Source organism: Puma concolor, chromosome B3 (genome assembly GCF_028749965.1).
Source record: "Puma concolor isolate L17-30 chromosome B3, mPumCon1.1.hap2, whole genome shotgun sequence".
In the NCBI taxonomy this organism is placed as follows: domain Eukaryota; kingdom Metazoa; phylum Chordata; class Mammalia; order Carnivora; family Felidae; genus Puma; species Puma concolor.
This window is the reverse complement of record NC_141672.1, coordinates 296643-319103: the sequence shown is the minus strand read 5'-3', so window position 1 is coordinate 319103 and position 22461 is coordinate 296643. Positions and strand designations below refer to the sequence as shown.

The 22461-nt window shown below is 45.2% G+C and overlaps 1 pseudogene; it reads right to left on the bottom strand.

Moving 5' to 3' along the window:
• Positions 1-18230: 18230 nt before the first annotated feature.
• LOC147579583 (disintegrin and metalloproteinase domain-containing protein 26A-like) lies at positions 18231-19170 on the bottom strand (annotated as a pseudogene).
• Between the last annotated feature and the right edge of the window lie 3291 nt (positions 19171-22461).

Genomic DNA, 22461 nt, shown 5'->3' with positions numbered 1-22461 from the left:
CTGACCATGTGTGAGCCCCAGGGTATTTCCCCTCTAATCCCTTATTGTGGTTCTTTCCTGGCCTCTGGCAGTCTTCTCCCATGCCTGTGAGTTTCTCTCCTCAGGTGGAGATAGTTGCAAGGGAGTTGAGGTTACATTGGCAGCTTGCACCATGGAGTCTGCACATGATCGAAAATGGTATCCACCATGGAACTCCCTTGTTTATGTACCATCTATTCCTTTAAAATCCCCTGGGTTGGGCAGAAACCCTCAGAGTTGGCTTTTGGAGATGAGTCTGCCTTTTCTCCGGGTGGCTGGCCTCCTAAATAAAGCTCAACTTCGTTTCCCACCAAAACTAAAACTTTGAACATTGACCTTTCCAGAAATACTCAGCTGAATTTGGGATTTGATAACAATAAAATGGAGAGTGGAATGGCAGTTGTCAAGGGCTGGCAGGGAGGGGCGATGTGGAGTAGATCTCATGGGCTGTGATTTTCTGTTATGCAAGATGATTAAGTTCTAGAGGGGTCTCCACAACATTACCCCTGTAATTAACAGTACTGTACTGTATCGTTCAAATTTTGTGAAGAATGTTGGTGTCATGTTCAGTGAGATCCTAACACAAAACCAAAGTGGAAGACACGAATTTTGCTTCTCACATGACAGTATGCTGAACTGCATGGACACACTCTACTGATAATGTGAACATAATTTAAAAACATTTACATAGTTTGAATACTAACACTGAGGATATGTCATTTACAAATATCTTCTTCCATTCCACAGGTTTCCTTTTAGTTTTGTTGATTGTTTCCCTCACTGTGCAGAAGCTGCTATTTGGAGGTATTCCCAATAGTTCATATATGTATGTATTTAATATTTTTGTTTTATTTTTAATTTAAATTCAAGTCTTCAGTCATTGAGCTCCACGTTTACAGGAAGTTGACTTGTCATGATTAACTTTATGGGTTATCTTGACTGAGTCATGGGTGCCCAGATTCACTACTGTTTCTGTTGGTGTCTGTGATGTGTTTCCAGAAGAGATTGGCATTTCCTTCCATGGTTTCTGTCTGGGCATCACCCATTCCATTAAGGTTCTGAATAGAATCTGATGCAGAGGGAGGAAGAATTCCCTCATTTTAACTTCCCATGTGCTTGTTTGAATTGGAACAGTGGTCTCCTGTAGCCCTTGTTATGAGAGTTATATCATCAGATCTCTACGTTCTGAGACTAGACCCTAGTTCAGAATCAGACATATTACACCACTGGTTTTCCTGGGTCTCCAGCTTGTAACAGTAGATCATGGGAATTCCCAACCTCTATCGACATGCAAACCAATGTCCTTTGGGTTCTGTTCCTCAGGAGAATCCAGACTAATACATGGAGATGAATTATCTCTTCTTAAGAGGAATTGAATAAAGCTGTAGCTCATTTAAAGTCCTGAGTAGCAAGTGCCAGGGGGGAGTGTCACGTTGTTTGATTGGGACAAGTGCTGGGTAAGATAATGGGGAGCTGTGGGATCCTGTGGTCCTGGCTGCACAGGGAGTGCATCTGGGACTCCTCTAATGGCTCAGATGTTGTGCCTCAGAAAATCTGTAATTCACTCATGTTGAGGGACAGGAGGAAGCAATGCAAACAACTGTGTCTTTTGTGCATGTTAGTGCAGTTTTCATATGACAACAGGTATCTAATTCAGAGAGTTAATAGGTAAGCACAGAATCCTGTGTCCAGAGAGGCTCCCTGGGGAAACTGCTGTGTGGACAGGAAGCCCCAGACCCTGACAGGAAACCTGCCTGTAACCTCCATCTGCACCTGCTCCTGGCAACAAAGCAGAATTGTGCATAGTGTGCGCCCCCTGGTGGTGCTGATCGCCCCCTGCAGGGAGGTTTGCGTGTGGGCTCCCAGCTAGGTCCCCTCACCCTGTTCCTTGCACAGTAATATGTGGCCGTGTCCTCGGTCTTCAGGCTGTTCATCTGCAGATACAGCGTGTTCTTGGCGTTGTCTCTGGAGATGGTGAATCGGCCCTTCACGGAGTCTGCGTAGCTTGTGCTACCTCCACTACTACTAATATACGCGACCCACTGCAGCCCCTTTCCTGGAGCCTGGCGGACCCAGTTCATGCTGGAACTACTGAAGGTGAATCCAGAGGCTACACCGGTGAGTCTCAGGGACCCCCAGGCTTCACCAGGTCTCCCCCAGACTCCACCAGCTGCACGTCACACTGGACACCTGCAGACGCAAGACATCTTGGTTAGGAAACTGTCACACATCCACTGGTTCTCACTCATATCCACTCACATACTCAGTGTCTCTCCTTCACCATGAATTACCTTTTAAAAAAGCAACAAGGAAAACCAAACCAAGCACATACTCCATGGTGAGGTGTCTGTGTTCTGTCCTGATCACAGAATGGGAACACCTGGGACCCCTGGAGCTGGGGCTCCTCTCCCAGCTGTATGGTCGGGTGGGCTGGTTTTATCAGCACAGAGAGGGCCCAATTTGCATGTCCTCTTACATATATATCACACTGCAGACTTAGATTTGATTCTTTAAAAGTGAATGGCAGGTTTGGGATGCATTTCTACATTAGTTTGTGTGGATGGTGCTGTGACAATATGAATAATTCTAATCAGTGAGCACAGGTATATTTGCGGAACTTGTGCATTTTTACATTTGTTTCATCAACAAAGGTCATTTTCGCTCTACAATTAATTTACATACTTTATGAAATTTAATCCCAAGTACTTTATTCTGTGCCATTTTCAATTGTATAATTTTGTTATTTGTTTTGCATGTATTTCCATGCTGGTGTGTAGAATCATAGGTGGTTTATTTTTATTTATTTTCTTTGTTCATTGTGCTCATTGTGCATCCTGCTCTTTTCCTCATTTTAAAAAACTGGTTCTAATATTTTTTGTGGTATCTCTAGGGTTTTGTTATGTTTAAGATAATGTCATCTGCAAACAAATAATTTACCTTCTTCCTTACTGATTTAAATGTCTTTTATTTCTTTTTATTGCCAAAGTTTGTGGGTACTTCTTCCAGTTGTAGGAGAAGAATGCCTTTCCCTTCTTTTCTTCTGGGTTTTCACCCGGTGTAAGGATTCAATTGACATAACACTGATCTAAAGGGGAGAATAAATTTCATTTTGCAAGTGCCTGGGCTTCCTAATAATATGGCACCCAGAGAATGAACAAAGCAGGTGGCACTTGTGACTTTCAGACAACAAAATATTGGATTCGGCAAGAGTCAAGGCAAAGATGTGGTTTTCGGGTATTTAATTAGTCAAGTAACTAGGTTTGTTTGCACAACCTTCTTGTCCCTGAGTTCCTTATTCTGGTGCTAAGGATGGTTCTCCCCTCCTGGTACAGGGAAGGGGAGTTTCCCGAGGGAGATTTATATCCTGCTGTCAAGGGACACAGGAGGGTCTGAGTGTCCTTGGACTGGCTGTTTCTCCCGTGACTTTCATCCAAATAAGGACTGTGACATGATGATATGGTTTGAGGTGGCACAGTTATTCTTCACGTTATCATGTGGAATACTTCTATTGGGGATGACCATCATTGCCTGGCTCCTGATGTGGCAGGAATGGTTTTAGTATTTTATGTTCAATATGCTGTCAGGTGTGGGCTTTCATAGTGGCCATGATCATGTGGAGGTAATTTCCTTCTCCTTTTTAATTGAGTTATTTTTAAATGATGAACATGTGTTTTTTGTTTACGAGAAAACTTTGTCTAATGATTTTATGAACAAATTAAGGATGGCTTTGATTCAATCATTCCCTCTGTTAATGGAGGACATAAGATTTTTGCATTTGTGTATGTTGAAGGATACTTGCATTTCAGGGATGCATCACACTGGATTATCATGTATGATCCTTTCAGTGTGCTGTTGAATTCAGTAGGCTCGGACTTAATCAAGGAATTTTGCATGTATGTGTATGTGAGACACTGGCCTGTAGTTTCCCTTCTTGTGGTGTGTTTCTCTGGCTTTGGTGTGAGAATAAAGGTGTCCTCATAAAGTGCATCTGGGAGTGTTCTTTTTCATCAGCAATTTGTAATAGTTTGAGAAGTATTGGCATTAATTATTCTTTAAATATTGTAGAATTTTAGTAACGCCTTGTTTCTTTTTGGAGGGTGAAGGTTTTACATTAAGGATATCTTCTTACTAAGTTTTGTTTTGTTCCTTTTGTATTTTGCATGGAAGAGTCTTGGTGGATTACATAATGCTAGAAAATGTGTAATTTGTTCTTGGTGATCTAATTGTTGACTTATAAATATCTAAGTTTTTCCTTCATGATCCTTTTCATGTGTTTATTTCAGTTATGTCTCCTTTTTGAGTTCCAATCGCATTTGTTTGAATCTTACCTATTTCCCTAGGGTACCTATGTTTTTTTAAAATTCACTTATCTTTCCAAATTCAAATTTTAATGAAGTTGATTTGTTTTCTGTATTTGGGATAGTCTTTTTTTCTCTGTTGTATCTTTTTATGTTAATTTTATATTTATCTTTTTATCTCAATGAAAATACCAATGCCTTTTTTTTAAAGGAATCTGAAAAATATACTAATTCATATGTAACCACAAAACACATGGAAGTAAAAAACAAAATCCTGAAGAGGAGAGAACCTGGAAGAAGGAGAACACTTCTTCCTTCTAAATATATTGCAGAGGTACATTAACTCCAACAGTGTACTGCTGGCATGGAATGAGTCATATAGACCAGTGGAGCTCATTACGGAGCACAGAAGTAGAATTGTACAGATGCAGTCAGCAAATCCTCCATGAGATTTCCAACAATGCACAGCGGGGAAAGGATTGTGTCTCTTAAACATGGTGTTGACTAGGGGCGCCTGGGTGGCTCAGTCAGCTAAGCATCCAACTTCCAGTCATGTATTGTTGTCATGATTTGTGGGTTTGAGCCCCACATCAGGCTCTGTGCTGACAGCTCAGAGCCTGGATTCTGTGTCTGCCTCTATCCCTGTGCCTCCCCTGATCATGATCTGTCTCTCTCCCTCAAAAATAAAAGAAACATTAAAAAATGGTGTTGATATACACATGCAAAATACTGACATTTGGTCGTAATCTTGTATCATACATGTACGTCAACACAAAAAAATCTCAAAATGGATTAAAGATTAAGCAGAACAGCTGACCCAAAATGCCTTCGAAGAAAACACACAGGATAAACATCATGACATTCTCTTGACAATGATTTATTTGATACAAAAGTAAAATCACAGAGAACCATGGCAGACAAGGGGGACTGCATCAAACTAGAAAGGGGGCAAATCAAACAGTAGCAGGGTGATAAGGCATTCTATGAAATGGGAGACATTACATTAAAAATATTGAAAAGGAGTTAATATCCAAAATACAGGAGGGACTCCTTAACATCAATAGCAAAAATCACAATTATAATCATAACAATAAACACATCACCTGATTAAAATTTGGGTCAGGCATGTAAATATCCATATTGCTATTAAGGTTGAAAAAATGTCCATCCAGCATATGACTTGGTGTTCATGATCACTAATCATCAGAGAATTCCATCCCCAATCCGCTATCACCTCACAACTAATAGCAAGGCTATTATAAAATAAGGCAAACACAACAACAACATCTCAAGTGTTGCTGAGGATGTGGAGAACAGGCAATCCTAGAATTCACTTGATGGGAGTGCAACATCGTGTAGCTACTATGGAAAACTGCGGTGAAATAACCCACTAAACTGAGTTCCTAATCTGCTCCCATACAGTTGACTTCATGTCCAGCTGAGTGTGAGGAAGGTCTGGGCCTCATGTTCTGTGGAGAGGAGGTGCAGAGACAGGTAGATCCATGGATGATTCCTTAACTCCTTCAGTAGAATGGACCCCTGGCTGACCGTTTTGTAAGACTTGACTCAGTGTGCCTCCCCACTGGTTGTCTCTGGCTTCCTGAACTGGATGGAGAACAAAAGGAATGAAGGGTAGAAACTACTCTTTTCTCTCACAGGAACGTGTATATACTGAGAATCCTTGAGAGAAAGTCGTGGAGTTGATGAAGATGCTGTGGGGTTTCGACAACAAGGGTCTTTCCTCATGGTCTCTCTTCATGGGCATCAAAGGAAAACCTTAAGGAAAATAAAAGGAGAGAGGAGCTGCTCAAATATATTAAATTTAGATCACTTGAATGAGTCAGTCTCCTCTGTTTGAAAATCACTTACATGTGGTTTAAATGGTGGCCCGTGTACTTGTGAGGCACAGGTCTGTATATGAGTTGATTTATCCCCAAGCTTGGTCTCTGTCAAGGTCGGCACTACTATATGACTGTTCACTCTAAATGTTAGAAGACATCTGTGTTTGTAAATGGTTTAGTAAACAGTGTGTACTGTTTACTGGTCAGGATGAACCTTGCAGGGCATGATGAGAAAGATGCTTCACAGGAAACCTGACCCTGAAACACTGGTTCTGGATATGAATTCTGAGATCTTGGGTGCCCCTGGAGACGTGTGAACCCCCAGGTTACCTACGTGGCTCCTGGTGTCCTGTGTGTTCCTAATGACCTGAGTGCCCCCAGGTGAACTGAGTGGCAACTAGTGACCTCAATGCCCCATGGAGACCTGAGCATCCCCCTGGAGGTCTGAGTGCTCCATGCAGAACTGAGTGACCCTGGTGTCCTTAGCTCCCCCTGGTAACCTGAGCACCCCAGGAGATCTCAGTTACCCCTGCTGTCCTGAATGCCCCCTTGTGACTTTTAGGTAACCTAAGGGCAAATCGCAATTTTTGGGCGGATGCTCAGCTCTCAGAATTCCTTTGTGTTGTTAGGCCCAGCTCTGTGGCTAGGCCTATCCTGTCCTGTTCATCCTTAGAGACGGTTCTGATTGTGTGGCTGTTAACCCTGGGGGAACCTCCAAGGGTGTGGCCAGCACCTGCTTTATCCCTCTTCCTCTTGCCTAACAAACTGCCTAACTGATGGACATGTGGCTCTTGTGGTCTGGACCCTAGTATGTGATATAGAATATATGATGGTATGTGAACCATCCACTGCATCCACTCTGCTGGGGTCGGTGGATCCAATTCCACCAGAAATTACTGGTTGAGATGGAGAACCCCAAGATGCTGCCAGTGAGGTGCAGAGTGTGCAAGGCACTCACCAGTTGGGCACAACCCTTGCAGCTGCACCTGGGACAGGACCCCTGGGGACAAGGAGACTCAGCCTGGGCCAGTCACCAGCAGTCACAACCATTCCCATCATCCCACATCTGACATCTGAAACCCTCACCTTTGGGACCTCTCACCAGGCACAAGGAAGGCCCTACAGTCTCTTCTGTTTCTCGAATACAGTTCTGCCTTCCTTAGGGACTTCAGCTTTGTCTGAGGAGAGAGCTGTGGGCTCCCACACCCTGAGATTGGAGTTTACTCTAGATCTAGAGAAGTTTGCCTGTGTGGGAGGGAGCATGTCCTTATAAGTGGACAAAAATTGAGTCAGGCTCCCCTGGTCCTTCCAGGTCCACCTGTGGGCATCTCTTTGTGGATCCACAGGCTTGTTGGTCCTCGGTCAAGGCAACACTTGGTCTATGAATTGTGTTGGAGGCAGGTCAAGTGATGGCCTCACTTTTCTGATCAGATAGTGAACAAATGAGTGGATCACAATTCACTATACTCTATCTGTCCAAAAGATAATTCAAGGGATCCATATTTTCTCCAGAAAACTTTCCAAATCAAGTCTTTAAATACATTCAGTTTTAAGTCATTACACACGTAACTGCATAGGAAAAATCTATATTGATGTCCAGTCTGGTGTAAATATAACAAGCAAAGGACACTTGTTCCCAGGATCATATTTCTTTCAGTTTCCACACTGATGTATTAACCTCACCTGACAACTACCTGCAGAGCTTGAGCACACCTGGAGACTTCTGATCTTGATGGTTCTCTGCTGATGGGGTTTGCTTCCTCAGTCATCTGCAAAGCTTGGAAGCAGTGCCGACATCTTTACGTGCACAGACACCAAGACATGGACACCTTTCTGTCACCTGCAGATATGATTCCCATGCATGGCTGGTGTCTCCATCTCCTAAGAAATCCCCATACAACACAAGGGGCTGTTAACTCAGGGAGGAGGCACAGATGTCACAGAAAAGTGGGGGACTCTTCACTGATATGGACAGAGACCATCAGTATCTGAGGTAAGAAGTTAATGGCACTAAAACAACCACATTAATGAAAATGGATTGGCTGACCTGGACATCATTGGAATCTAAAAGTCCGGAGCCTAAAGAAATTGTAGAAAATGTGTTCATAGTCCTGAAGGCATGTGCCAAGAGGATAAATTCTGAGTTAGCTGAATAGGCTTCAAATAGAGATCAGAATGCTAGATACTAGATAGATGACAAGTGGATAGGTGATGGATGATAGAGGGTAGATAAATGATAGATAGATAATAGATACTTTTATGTTATATTAAAGTCATTATAGAGGATTCACATCATTATGAATGTATTATAATGAAATTATCCACTATTGGAAATATTTTTTAAAAGACCATAATTTCATACGGAAAAGAATATTTGACACCAACTTTAGATATACAAAATAAATAATTATGACTTCAATATTTTCTGAATACAGCTTCCACATAGGGTAGGACATGCCTCCTTGTAGATTCCTCCTCCCTCTGGGGCTTTGGCTTCCATTCCCATTTGTTCCCAGGGTCTCCCTTCCCAGGATGTCCTGAGCTCTGGGATGTGCAGGGACAAGACCTCTGTCCTGGATCTGGATCATCGTCCCTCTGGCCTAACATTTACAGCTCCTTCCAGGCCCTTGCTCAACCACCAGGCTTCTGCCCACCAGGCTCCCTCCCTGCATCCACCACCTGCCAGCCTCCTTCTGGACTCTTCCATTCATTTCCTGTGGATTTAACAACAGTTTGTTAGGTTGGCAGGTCTCCTAATAATAATTCGCATTTGGGAAATAACTGTATAGGTAAAACATGACAGACTCTCTCCACAATAGCCGTGAGTTCATTCCCATGATGTTATTATTTTGCACCCCATCTCAGCCTCTTGACCCCACAGTCTTGCATTAGAAACTGTCACTTTCATGAACTGAACTAAATCTGTCCCCCCTACAAAACTGGTCCATCCTATCTGTCTACTCTATATGGTCATCAGACAACCACCAAGCTAAGGAGGAACACAATACACAGTGTGAAGACATAAGTATTTATAGAAATAATTTTATAAAATTTTATCTAATATTCAAAGTAATGAGATATTTACAGAAGTAACTTAAATATGGTAAATGACCATGTTTATTATAAGATTCTATGAGTTTAGATGAACATAATCAAGTTACAGGACAACCGAGTAACCACAGGTCAAAGAAATGTATCATTCTCAGGTCTATCCAAACCCTTTCCTTTGCACACCAATCAGTTTCCTATCTCTCCCTTTCTCTCTGGGCCTCACGTGTTTTCTGTATCAAAAATAAATAAACATTACAAAAATAAAGATACGTACAGGTCAGTGAGATTTAATGGAGAACCCAGAAATAATCCCCTTCATCTTTGGTCAACTGAATTTTGACAAAAGCAGACAACATGACATTGGGGAAACAATGGTCTTTTTAACAAAGGGTGCTAGACAGCTGGCTATCCATGTGCAGAGGAATGAAACTGCGTCCATACCTCACACCATATACAAACTCAAATCAAAATGGATCAACAGTTTAAATGTAAAATTATGACCTCTGGAAGCAATATATCGAGATAAATCTTCATGACCATTGGGTTTAGCAATGCTGTTAGAGATGACACCAAAGCACAAGCAAGGAAAGAAAAAGTAGATAAATTTAGTTTTCTCAACATTAGAAACCTTTGTACACCAGAAGATGCTATCCCCAAAGTGAAAAGACAAAGCCTAATGGAAGACAATATTTGCACAGTATTTGTCTAGTAAGAGCCTGTTATGCAGAATGTATAAAGAGTTTTTACAACTCATCAACAAAAATACAACCCAATTTTTAATATGGACAAAGGATTTGGATATATCTTTCCCCAGTGCAATCATACAAATGGTGAATACCACTTGAAAAGATATTAAACATCAATAATCCTTATGGAAATGAAGATTTAAACCACAGTGAGATACCCTTTTACACGCACTAAAAATGCTGTAATCAATACAACTACAAAATAACAAATGTTGGTAAAGATGTTGAGAAATTGGAACCCTTCAACTTTGCTTGTGGAAATGTAAAATGGTGGAGACTATGTGTAAAATAGTTTGGCAATTTCCCCCCCCCCTCCCCGAAAAGATAAAAACATAGAATTACCATATGGCCCAACAATACTACTCCTAGATGTATGTCTCGAAGAATTGAAAACAGTTGTTTAAACAAAGTGCATGTGCACATACATAGCAGCACTGTTCACAATAGCCAAATTGTAGAAACTATGCAAATGCCTATCAGTGTGTAAATGGGTAAACAACCTGGAGCAGACCCTTAAACAGGAATATTATTCTGTCATACAAAGAAATAAAGTAAAATGTTGTGGCTGTAGAGAATACTGGTTTCTCAGAAAGCTATCACAGAACTCCACATCTACACTTACATCTGGAAATTTAAAGCAAAGCCTTGAGCAGGTATTTATGTTCCCGTATTCATAGCCTCTTCTTCTCAACAGCCAAAAGATGGAAGCAACCCAAGTAACTATTCACAGGTGAGTAAATAAACAAAATGTAGTATATACACAATGGAATATGATTCAGCCTTAAAAGGAAGAGAGTTCTGACACACAACTGCACACCGACTGAACTTGGCAGTCATTATGCAGAGTGAAATGAGCCAGTGACAGAAGGAAAATACACTAGGGTTCCACTTAAGTGAGGTGTCCAGAAAAGTCATACTCAGAGACACCAAGTAGAATGTGGCTGTAGGGGCCGAGGGGAAAGTGGAATTGGGATTTAGGGTTTAATAGATACAGAATTTCCCTCGGGGAACATGACAACATTCTGGAGATGGATATACAACAGTGTGAATGCAGTTAATGCCAGACAACTGTATGCTTAAAGTGACTTATGTGGTAAATGTTATGTTACGTACATTTAATCAGAATTTAAAAATGAAGGACTGATACACGTCACACATGGGTCAATGCAGAAAACATCCTCAGTGACAGAAGCCATCCAGAAAAGGCCACTCAGGAACCATCTTGCTCTTTTTTTTTTTCTTTTTTTTTTAAAATTTTTTTTAACTTTTGTTTATTTTTGAGACAGAGAGAGACAGAGCATGAACAGGGGAGGGTCAGAGAGAGGGAGACACAGAATCCGAAACAGGCTCCAGGCTCTGAGCTGTAAGCACAGAGCCCAACGCGGGGCTTGAACTCACGGACCACGAGATCATGACCTGAGCCAAAGTCGGCCGCCCAACCGACTGAGCCACCCAGGCGCCCCTTGCTCTTTTTTGTTCTTAACATTTGTTATTTATTGTTGAAAAAGAGAGACAGAGACAGGTCATGATAGGGGGAGGGGTTAGCAAGAGGGAGACACAGAATCTCAAGCAATCTGTAGGCTCTCAGCTGTTAGCACACAGCCAGAAGCAGGCGCTGGAACCCATCAACTTGGAGATCATGACCTGAAGTGAACTCGGCCTTTAGCAGACTGAGACCCCAGATGCCCCAGGAACCACCTTGCTCTTTAAATCCCTCCAGGTTACACAGATAGGGGAAAGTCTCAGGAGCACTTCCCCAAAAGAAACCAGATCAGAATGGGAAAAGACATTTCACAGTGGGGCAGGTGGGGACACTTGAAGTGGGCCTGTGGTCTGGGTTCTAATGTGGAAACGCACGGATTTCGTCATTTGGGGTTCTGTGGTGGTTTCTCGGCAGGGCGTCCCTGTTTGGGGTAAAACGCACCAAAGTATCTTGTGTGAAGTGGCAAACGCGGTAAAGAAAGGAGCGTCCAGGTAAAGTGTATTTGCGCTGCTGTGACACGTTCACTGCACGTCTGAAATCACAGAGTAAGGTACTGCTGCAAACAAGCGTGTCAGCCCCACATGACAGAAGCAAGAGAGGGGTCAAACGCTGTGACGTACGCCCACGCCCAGACCCAGCTCACCCAGGCAGAGAGGCCACGGGCGCTGCAGGAGGCAGCACGTGAGCCAGAGGCACGTGGGAGGGTTCAATTGGTGGCCACGTGATTGGGTGCAGCGGAAGCAGTGGGATTTGGAATTCCGGTTGTCCACAAGACGCCACTAATAAGCTGTTAGAACTGCGAAAACCAATGAAGGGACATCTCACCGAAGTGTACTCGGGAGGCGGGGAGGGGAGGCTGGAAGGCGGAGCCCAGCACCCAGGGTCAGGCTCCGGAACAACCCACCGCTACAGACCCAAGATTAGAACCCTCCGCAGAGAGAAGCCCCAGGCTCAGGCCCCACCAGGGGAAGCTGTGCCCTATGGCTCCTACAGGAAACCCACCGCGCCTGCAGCCGCGCCCGGGAGGCGCCTGCTCGCCCTGCAGCCCTGCTTTCCTCCTGCGGACCTCGCTTGAAAACCAGCCACCCAACTTCACTTCTCCGCGAAACAGCGTTCCTCTCCGTGTGCTCCCCACCTGGCCGAGGTTTTGCCACAGCTTGCTGGGCCCGGATGGCAGTTCTCCGCTACTCCTGAATAAACCCGCTTTTGCTGGTAACATAACTGGCGGCGTTATTTCCAAGGGCAACGGAAGGATAAACGAGGACACTCGCAGGATAGGAGATCAGCACACACACACCACGTGCACGTCTGCACGCTCCTGCCGACCCGTCGGAAAGAGAAAGGGAGAGACGGTGCCATTTACAACCGCCGCAGAAGGAACGACGTGCCCCAGAGGAAATCTGAGCAAGGAGGTGGCAGGCCTGCTGTCCCAGGACAGGGCACTGGGGACAGAAATGGAGGAAGACGCACGGGGGCGGAGAGCGGCTCTGTGCTCCTGGCCGCGGAGGAACCGACCCCGTGAGCACGTCTGTCCTGCCCGGAGCGACCTGCAGCTCCGGGGTGTCGCACCGAACTCCCCACGGCGCCGTCGCAGACTCGGGAGGGACACCCCGCCCCGCGCGGAGGCTGAAGGGACCCGCGAGGCCAGAGCGGCGGGAGTGCAAGCTCCGCCAGGGGACCGACCCCGCTCCTGGACCGCGAACCGCATGAGGAAGCGGCGGGAACCGAGTGGGCGCGGAGCAGGAACACGGCCGCGCGGCCCCGCCGCCCGGCGCCGGTGAGGTAAGCCCCGCGGGGGACACGGTGTCACCGCGCACGACGCCGCGCAGGGTCCTTTCCCCCCGGGTCTGGGGAACACCGCCCCCCTCAGCCTCCAGGTTCCGGAAGCTCCTCTTCCCGGGGCCTGGCTTTCTCCTCACCTGCTCCTCCCATGGCGGGACCTGAGGAGACAGGGTTCTTGTCCGTGTGGACGCGGGGCCACGTCCCCCTGAATCCTCCACAGCGGGTCCTGAGAGGACCGGGTTCTTGTCCGTGTGGACGCGGGGCCACGTCCCCTGAATCCTCCACAGCGGGTCCTGAGGAGACCGGGTTCTTGTCCGTGTGGACGCAGGGCCACGTCCCCCAGTGTGGACGCAGGGACACGTGCCCCTGAATCCTCTACAGCGGGTCCTGAGAGGACCGGGTTCTTGTCCGTGTGGACGCGGGGCCACGTCCCCTGAATCCTCCACAGTGGGTCAGACGAAACCGGGTTCTTGTCGGTGTGGACACGGGCCCTAATCTCCCCGAAGTCTCCACAGCGGGTCCTGAGGAGACCGGGTTCTTGTCCGTGTGGACGCAGGTCCAGGTCCTCCCGAATCCTCCACAGCGTGTCCTGAAAAGCCAGATTCTTGGTGTGGACACAGGACCTTGTCCGCCCGAAGTCTCCACAACGGATCCTGAGGAGACCGGGTTCTTGTCGGTTTGGACGTGGGGCCACGTCCCCCTGAATCCTCCACAGTGGGTCCTGAGGAGACCGGGTTCTTGTCAGTGTGGACGTGGGGCCACGTCCCCCTGAATCCTCCACAGTGGGTGCTGAGGAGGTCGGGTTCTTGTCAGTGTGGACGTGGGCACTCATCCACCCAAAGTCTCCACAACGGATCCTGAGGAGACCGGGTTCTTGTCGGTCCGGACGTGGGCCCTAGTCCACCCCAAGACTCCACAGCGGGTCCTGTAGAGACTGGGTTCTTGTCGGTTTGGACCTGGGACTTCGTCCTCCCGAATCCCCCACAGCGGGTCCTGATGAAGCCGGTTCTTGTCAGCATGGATACAGGCCCTAGTCCTCCCGAATACTCCGCAGGGGGTCCTGTGGAGACCAGGTTCTTCTGGGTTTGGATGTGGGCCCTAGTCCTCGTGAATCCTTCACAGCGGGTCCTGACGAAACCAGTTCTGGTCGGCATGGACGCGGGCCCTCCTTCGCCGGAAGTCTCCACAATGGGCCCTGAGATCAGGTTCTTGTCACGTGGACAGGAACCTATGTCGTCCTGTTCCCCCACTGTGAATGTAATGGCACAGCCTTAAGGTCAGAGTGGTCCTTCATGAAGAGCTCCTTAGATTGTGTTGTCAAGGGTCTCTACTCCAGGTTGGAGATGGTCAAGGATCTTGGGCGCATGACACAAGGCAAAAACAAAAAACAAAAACCCCACACTCTTTGAATTGTCCCCATTCTATCTTAGAGTTGAATGGCGTCACCTGGGCTTGACCTCTCCCAGTGGGCCTGTGCTGCCATGCCATAAAAATCCAAGTCCCAGGAATCAGAGCTTCTTTCTTCCTACCTCTGTGAGCTCTGGGGGCTTGGGGATGTCTTCCTCAGAGCCTTCCCCCTTTTTTTTTGTCTTTGTCTCCTGCCCTGTGCTTTGGCGTGCTTGTCGTGGTCTTTTGATAGAGTGAAAAGTCTGGAGGTTCCTCTAGGGTGTGTCTGTAAACAGGCTGTGGATACTTTGAGTTTTTCAGTGAATGATGACTTTGGCAGTCTTGGACCAATTCAGTCAGCTGCAGCATGTCAAGTGCTGTAAGCAACATCTTGGAGCCAATGATGAAGACCCACAAAGCCAATCAATGTCCTTGTCTCCCTCCCTTTGGACAAATGATTCCAGGAAGCCTTGCATTTCCATGATGGTATAGTGCCTGGCACCATTTCTGTCTCTCACGCTGGTCCTTGGACATGTAGGTGTAGTGGATCGTGACAGGGAGAATCTGGGGTAGAAGTTAGCTCTTCCTGGAGTCGTGTTCCGTGGCCTCCCACACTGAGGTGTCCCACTCAATACCTGACAAGTGGGGAGCCATTGGCGACAGCAGCGAGGATTGCAGCCACTAGGGGGAGCTTGCCTTGGCCAAGTCCTCCGCCCTGGGTGCCATGATGCTTCTTGTAGATTTGCCTCCATCACTAGCTAGGGCTGGCTAATCAAGCACAACACCACGGTGCTGGCTGCAACACAGTGGACCAAGAAGCTGGTGTCTTCTTCGACACTAATCTAGGAACACTGTCCTCGCTGTCCACCTCCTTTCGAGGTGAATAGGAAATACACACCCCTGTACCCCCAGACTGGTGCCTGCTTGTTGGTCTCTGCAGGGTGTCTGAACTTTTATGGCACTGATAATTTAGGGTGAGGGTTTCTGGCAACACCTGGCATAAGCCCAAATCAAAGCTACAGACCACCAGCAAGCACCAGCTCCTTCCCATAGCAGCTGAGACGTGAGGGTGAGGAATGAGTGAGCCATTCTTAGGTCTAAGGCATTGTAGGGGGGCATCAGCTAGGCTCCCAATCCCATCCTTGGGGATAAATGTATTGTGGGACCTCAGCTTCTGTACTGAATTAAGAACATGTAGACTGTGACCTGCTGAAGGAAGTGGCAACAGCAAGTCACCGTGGGTGACAGGCAGCTCCCTAGGCATCTGAGCTCTCGCTTGGGGTACATGAGATGTGTGGGCCCCTTGTGACTGAAGGTGGGGTTTCAGTACACCCCCAACAAAGGAAATGGAAGCACAGGATTTATGACTTACAGAGCCCAGAACAAGAGGGCACAAGGACCCAGGGAAGGGCAGGCCTCCATCCCACATTCGCAATGATCAGGACAGAGAAAACAGGGTAGCAAGTACAGGATTTCTTGGGAGCGGATGGGGCTGAATTCGCTAACTTTCAGAGGCTCACCTCTGTGTTATTCTAGAAGGTGCTTGGAAAACCAAAGTGGGAACCCTAGGCAGATTCTTATCTAAGGTTAAACTCACTGAAAAGTAGGCAAGAGAAAGAGAGCAGGGATTCACATTTACCGGTCTCCCTCTGGATGCCAGAGTCATCCATAGGCACTTGTGCCTACCTTTCTGATTGATTTATGGGGTGCTCCTTTCAGCCTCATGGTCTCAGTCTCCCACATTTGGAAATTTTGTCTCCAGGGAGGCACAGCTTGTGCTAGGTGGAACCTAATGCCAGTCCCCTTCCCTCACAGCCCACAGACACCCCCGTGTGGGACAGGCAGTATGGGTGGGTGGTAGCCCTCCATTATGCTGAACCCACATGGGACTGAAGGAAGACAGATTACCTGGAGAATGAGAAACTTTTCAGTCCACAACAGCGCAGTTTTGGAGAAAACTCATGAAGTTGCCAATAAAGGAGCTTGTGTCAACTTCTCTTAATTCTGGAACCAGACACTTCCGCTCAAGGCACAGCTCTGACTCAGGTCCTCTTCCCAGAAACTAAGGCTCAGTTTGGGCTCTTACAGGCTTAAAAACTACATAAAGGCCACAAGCATGCAGTTTTCAAGTTTTATTTCAGAGTGCTGGTCGGTGACCCATGAGAGACCTGGTGTCAGAGCCGTGATGTGCCTGAGGACCCCAGTGTATCCCGCAGTCCCTTGGAAACGTGGATGTCAGCAGTGCCGCCTAAATACTGTATTTTTACAGATGCACCAGATGCATTGTCTATAGCTGTTCAGGGCATGGAGGCTAAATTATGGATTGTCTTCTCCAAAAATCTCTTCCTTAAATTTCTCTGTGTTTATAGTTCTGACATTTCCAGAAACAACAAAGAGGAATGCAGCTATTATGGCATAAATGTGACCAAAAACCACTCTGAGATATACCATGGATTCATGACTTTGCCTGACTGACTGAATTCTTGGAGGGGTCCACTGTCTGTGCTCCCACCAGTGCCTTGTTCGTGCACCATGGAGGATCCCAGCCTATGTGGCAGTGGCAATACCTGTTATGGTTGCACATCCCTCTGTGACTGCATTTCTCTGGGATACAGTCATAATTCAGCTGAGCCCCACTGCCATTGCAGTAGGTATCCTCACAGAACTTTCCAGAAGCACAGGAAGTACCCATTCTCACATGACCAATCTGGGTTGTTCCTGTGCTACGATGTGAATCCAGCCCCAAACATCAGAACCCTGGATCTCAGACAGATGGAATCCAACATGCTCTTGCAGCTGAGGGAGATGTGTGACATTCCTACACTGCAGCCTTCCACAAGGCACGTGTGTGTGGGAACAGGGTTCAGCATTGAATTCCCCGGGGTCTTCTGTAGTGTCCATGTAGGCTGCCTTTGTGATTTATGGTATAGCAGACATCTTCACCTTTCCAAGAATTTCTTCTAAAGTTTCTTGGCAGTGCATAGTGCAATCAGTGCAGTTTCCATGATAGCAGCAGCCCTCTTCAGTGCACGCAGTTCCATCTTGCATATGATAGTCATCAGGGCCCGAGAAGGACACTCCATGGCAGTACTCTGGAAGATCACGTATATCTTCGATTGTTCTGCAGAGTGTCCAAGCATCGGAGTTGGTGCAGTCTGTATAGCATCTGCCTGTATTCCATTTGTTGCCATGGGTTAAAATACAATCACTCATACAGCACAGATTGCTGTAGCACTGCTCTAAGGATCTGCAGTCACAATTCTTGCCTGGGTCAGCTAAGTAGTTTCCAAAATGATTGTGGGTCAGGCTTTTATTTCAATGCACCATTTAGATGTTGAAGAGGCACTTGCCTAATCTGCCACTCATTTTGTGCTGCATATGAATGAAGGAACACTCACTGAAAGCTTCAGGTATACAAGGGAATTGGGTCCTAATGCAGTTGGACCTTTTCTGGCAAGCATATTCATCAGTGTCAACCCACAAAGCAATATTTTTTTGCAATCTGATGTTTTGCTATGACAGACATGAGTAAATAATGTCTGCCTAAATAACCTATCATGATGGGGCTTTGTGGATGGCATATACTGCTTACAACTGGACTGAAATTAACTTCATGGGATCCATCTCAAATTGCAACTAAGGATGAATGTGGTTTAAGAATTCGAAAACACTTGGACTCATAGAATCGAAAAAAAGGACTCTGGTGCAACACATATTTGCCCATGTTAGCTGGATGTCTCTCATTATAAATTATCATGAAACCAATATAGTAACTTACATGAATGCCATGAAACAATGAGTCAATTAAGCTAACTAGCCTTATTAGGAATTGGGCACATTTTGACACGTGGTTGAACACACTATATATTGTTTAGGGTCTGAGAGCAAAATTCCGTGATGGGATGACTACAACTTACTAGAGATCCTGAGCACTACACTGGCATTTGCTTGAGGAACAGTGTGTTCCCTATGCCCCTTATACCCCAGGTTATAAGTAGGTCCCATTGCATTGGTGTCTGCCACTCTCTGAGAAAAAAATGTGTTCAAATGTTGCGAATCACTGAGGTGTCTGATTTCATAGGCAATGCCATCCAACTTCATGATACCTTCAAGCCCCTGATAGCACATGTCCATGGTAACCATGGAAAGAGGAATCTCCTCCAGATAGCTGCGGTAGTAACAGTCTGGAGGCATGGAGGGGTAGTATATCTGCATGGCTCCCTGATCATCCTGAGTCATCATCAGCAGATGATGTATGGACCAAAATGATGTATTTATGAACCAAAATGATGATGTATGGACCATCAGATGTATGGACCAAAAGGGTTTCTTGCGCCGCATGTGGATAACGTGTCTCTTTTCCCCAAAACACAGGCTAAAGGACAGCCAGCCAGGCATATGAATGCCCTTGTCGTTGTGCAGCTCCTTCTTGGTAATTAACACCTCAAGGAGATGTAGCGCCATGAGGGACGTCCTTGAGAACCCTGGACAGGAGATAGCACTGCCCAGAGTGCAAACTTCAAGAGGGACGCCCTCAGCGTGATCTGGCCCTCTGCCAGCCTCATGCCCCTGCTCAGGGACGTCTGCCAGTGAGAGTGGATAAATGGAGGATCCTCAGCAAAGTGAGGTCTAGGCCATCTGACAGAACAGACTGCTGAGCCAGGTGGCCAGCACCCTGCACCTGGAAGCCACTTGTGGGGTTAGGTAACAGTCCCAGGGTGTGGCATTGGGTGACCCTGCACAACAGTTCACCTGGGGTGGATGTGGAAGCGGCAGATGGGCCAGTTCAAGAGTGCTCACATGGACATGGTGGGGACTTGGACCCAGAGACATGGCTCTATTCAACACATTCCATCTTTCCTCAAGCTAGTGAATATGGGATATGCAAATTTAACACCCTGAGCTTCTCTACCAATTCAATGTCCTGTGGTACTGCTGGGTCACTTTCTATCGATGACTGCCTTTCCTCATTATGGAGACTGATGCTTCCTACTTTCTTGGTATGTGGAGGTGGGCATTGTCAATTTTACCTTTATTGGTGATGAAAAAAATAGCTTTGTCGTTTTTCATGTCTCATTCTGGTTAGATATTAGTTTTTAAGCAATTTGTTTCTTTTGGTTTTTGCTTTGAAGCTTCCTCTGAGTTTACTGAGGAAAACATTTCCCAGTATTCCATGTGATGCTTGGTGAAGTACAAGGTTGTATTTCAGTATTTTTTTATGCCAGCTGGGGAGAACAGAAAGTACTGCTGACCATGTGTGAGCCCCAGGGGTTTTCCACTCTAATCCCTTATTGGGGTTCTTTCCTGGCCTCTGGCAGTCTCCTCCCATGCATGTGTGGTTCCCTCCTCAGCTGGAGATGCCAGGGAGTGGAGGTAACTTTGGTAGCATGCACCATGGAGTCTGCACATGATCAAAAGATGTTATCAACCATGGCACTCCCTTGTTTGATTAAGTATGCTCTGCTCCTTTAAAACCCCTTGCGTCAGGGAGAAACCCTCAGAGATGGCTTTTGGATGTGAGTATGCATTCTCACCACTGGCTGGCCTTCTGAATAAAGCTCAAATTAGTTTCCCACCAAAAGTAAAACTTTGAACGTTGACCTTTCCAGCAACAGGAAGCTGAATTTGGGTTTTGATAACAATAAAACAGAGTGGAGTGGCATTTGCCAGGGGCTGGCAGCGAGGGAAAATGAGGGTTAGACATCAAGGGGTGTGATTTTCTGTTATGCAAGACGACTAAGTTCTAGAGGTTTTCTCCACAACGTTACACCTGTAGTTAACAATACTCTACTGTACGGTTAACATTTAGGGAAGAGGGTGGATCTCAGTTTCAGTGAGATCTTACCACAATACACGAGTTTTGCTCCTCACTCAAAGTATGCATGGACACACACTCTGTACAGATAAGTGAAAATAATTTTTAAAAATTTACATATTTGGATCCTAACCCTGAGGATATGCCATTTACAAATATATTCTTCCATTCCGTAGGTTGCCTTTTAGTTTTGTTTATTGTTTCCTTCACTGTGCAGAAGATTGCTATTTTCAGGTATTCCCAAGAATACAAGAAATGTGATTTTCTTGTAATATTTTTAATTTAAATTCAAGTGTCTTAAACATACAGTGTAGTATTGATTTCAGGTGTACAATTTAGTGATTCATCACATACATATAACACCCAGTTCTCATCTCAACAAGTGCCCTCCTTAATGCCCATCTCCCTTTCAGCCCACCTTCCCCACTTCCCCTCGGTTTGTTCTCTGTATTTAAGTATATCTTCTGGTTTCCTCCCTCTCTGCTTTTATCTTATTTTATTTTTCCTTCCCCTATGTTGTGTTTCTTATATTCCATATATGAGTGAAATCATATGATATTTGACTTTTTCTTACTGACTTATTTCACTTAGGTTAATACTTTGTTGTTCCACCCACATTGTTGTAAATGGCAAGATTTCATTCTTTTTGATGCTTGAGTAATATTCCATTGTATATATTTACCACATCTTCTTTATGCGTTCGTCCCTTGATGGATATTTGGGCTCTTCCACAATTTGCTTATTGTTGATAGGGCTGCTATATACATTGGGGTTCCTGTGCCCCTTCGAATCAGCATTTTGGTATCCTTTGGATAAATTCCTAGTAAAGCAATTGCTTAATCTCAGGATAGTTCTATTTTTAATTTTTTTGAGAAATCGCCACACTATTTTCCAGAATGGCTGCACCAGTTTGCATTCCCAACATGTTAATTTTAGCCATCCTGACAGGTGTGAGGTGTTATCTCATTGTGCTTTTGATTTATGTTTCCTTGATGAGAAGTGACAATGAGCCTCATTACACGTGTCTTATCACCATCTGGAAGTCTTTGAAAAATGTCTATTCATGTCTTCTGACCATTTCTTCACCAGATTATTTGTATTTTTGAGTGTCGAGTTTGATAAGTTCTTTATAGATTTAGCATACTAAGCCTTTATCTTATATGCCATTTGCAAATATCTTCTCCTGTTTTGTCCATTCCCTTTTAGTTTTGTTGATTGTTTCTTTGTTGTGCAGAAGCTTTTTATCTTGATGATGTCCCAATAGTTAATTTTTGCTTTTGTTTTCCTTGCGTCTGAGAGATGTCTAGTAAGAAGTTGCTCCAACCGTGGTCAAAAAGGTTGGTGCCTGTGTTTTCCTCTAGGATTTTGATGGTTTCCTGTCTCACATTTAGGTCTTTCATCCATTTTGAATTTGTTTTTGTGTTTATTGTAAGAAAGTGGTCCAGTTCCATTAGAATTTCATGTTGCTGTCCAGTTTTCCCAACACCATTTGTTGAAGGGACTGTCATTTTTCCATTTGATACTGTTTCCTGCTTTGTCGAAGATTAGTTGATCATATTGTTATGTGTCCATTTATGGGCTTTCTACTCTGTTCCATTAATCTATGTGTCTATTTTTGTTCCAGGCCCATACTGCCTTTATGACTACAGCATTGTAATATAGCTTGAAATCCAGAATTGTGATGCCTCCATTTTTTTTCTTTTTCAGGATCGCTTTGGGTGTTCAGGGTCTTTTGTGGTTCCATGATAATTTTAGAATTATTTGTTTTAGCTCTGTGAAGAATGCTTGTATTATTTGACAGGGATATTTGCATTGAATGTCTAGATTGCTTTGGGTAGTATCAACATTTTAACAATGTTTTTTGTTTTAATCCATGTGCATGGAATATTTTTCCATTTCTTTGTGTCTTCTTCAATTTCTTACATAAATGTCCCAGGTTTCAGAGTAAGGCTCTTTTAACTCTTTAATGAAGGTTATTTCTAGGTATCTTATGGTTTTTGGTGTAATTGTAAATGGGATCATTCCTTGATTTCTCTTTCTC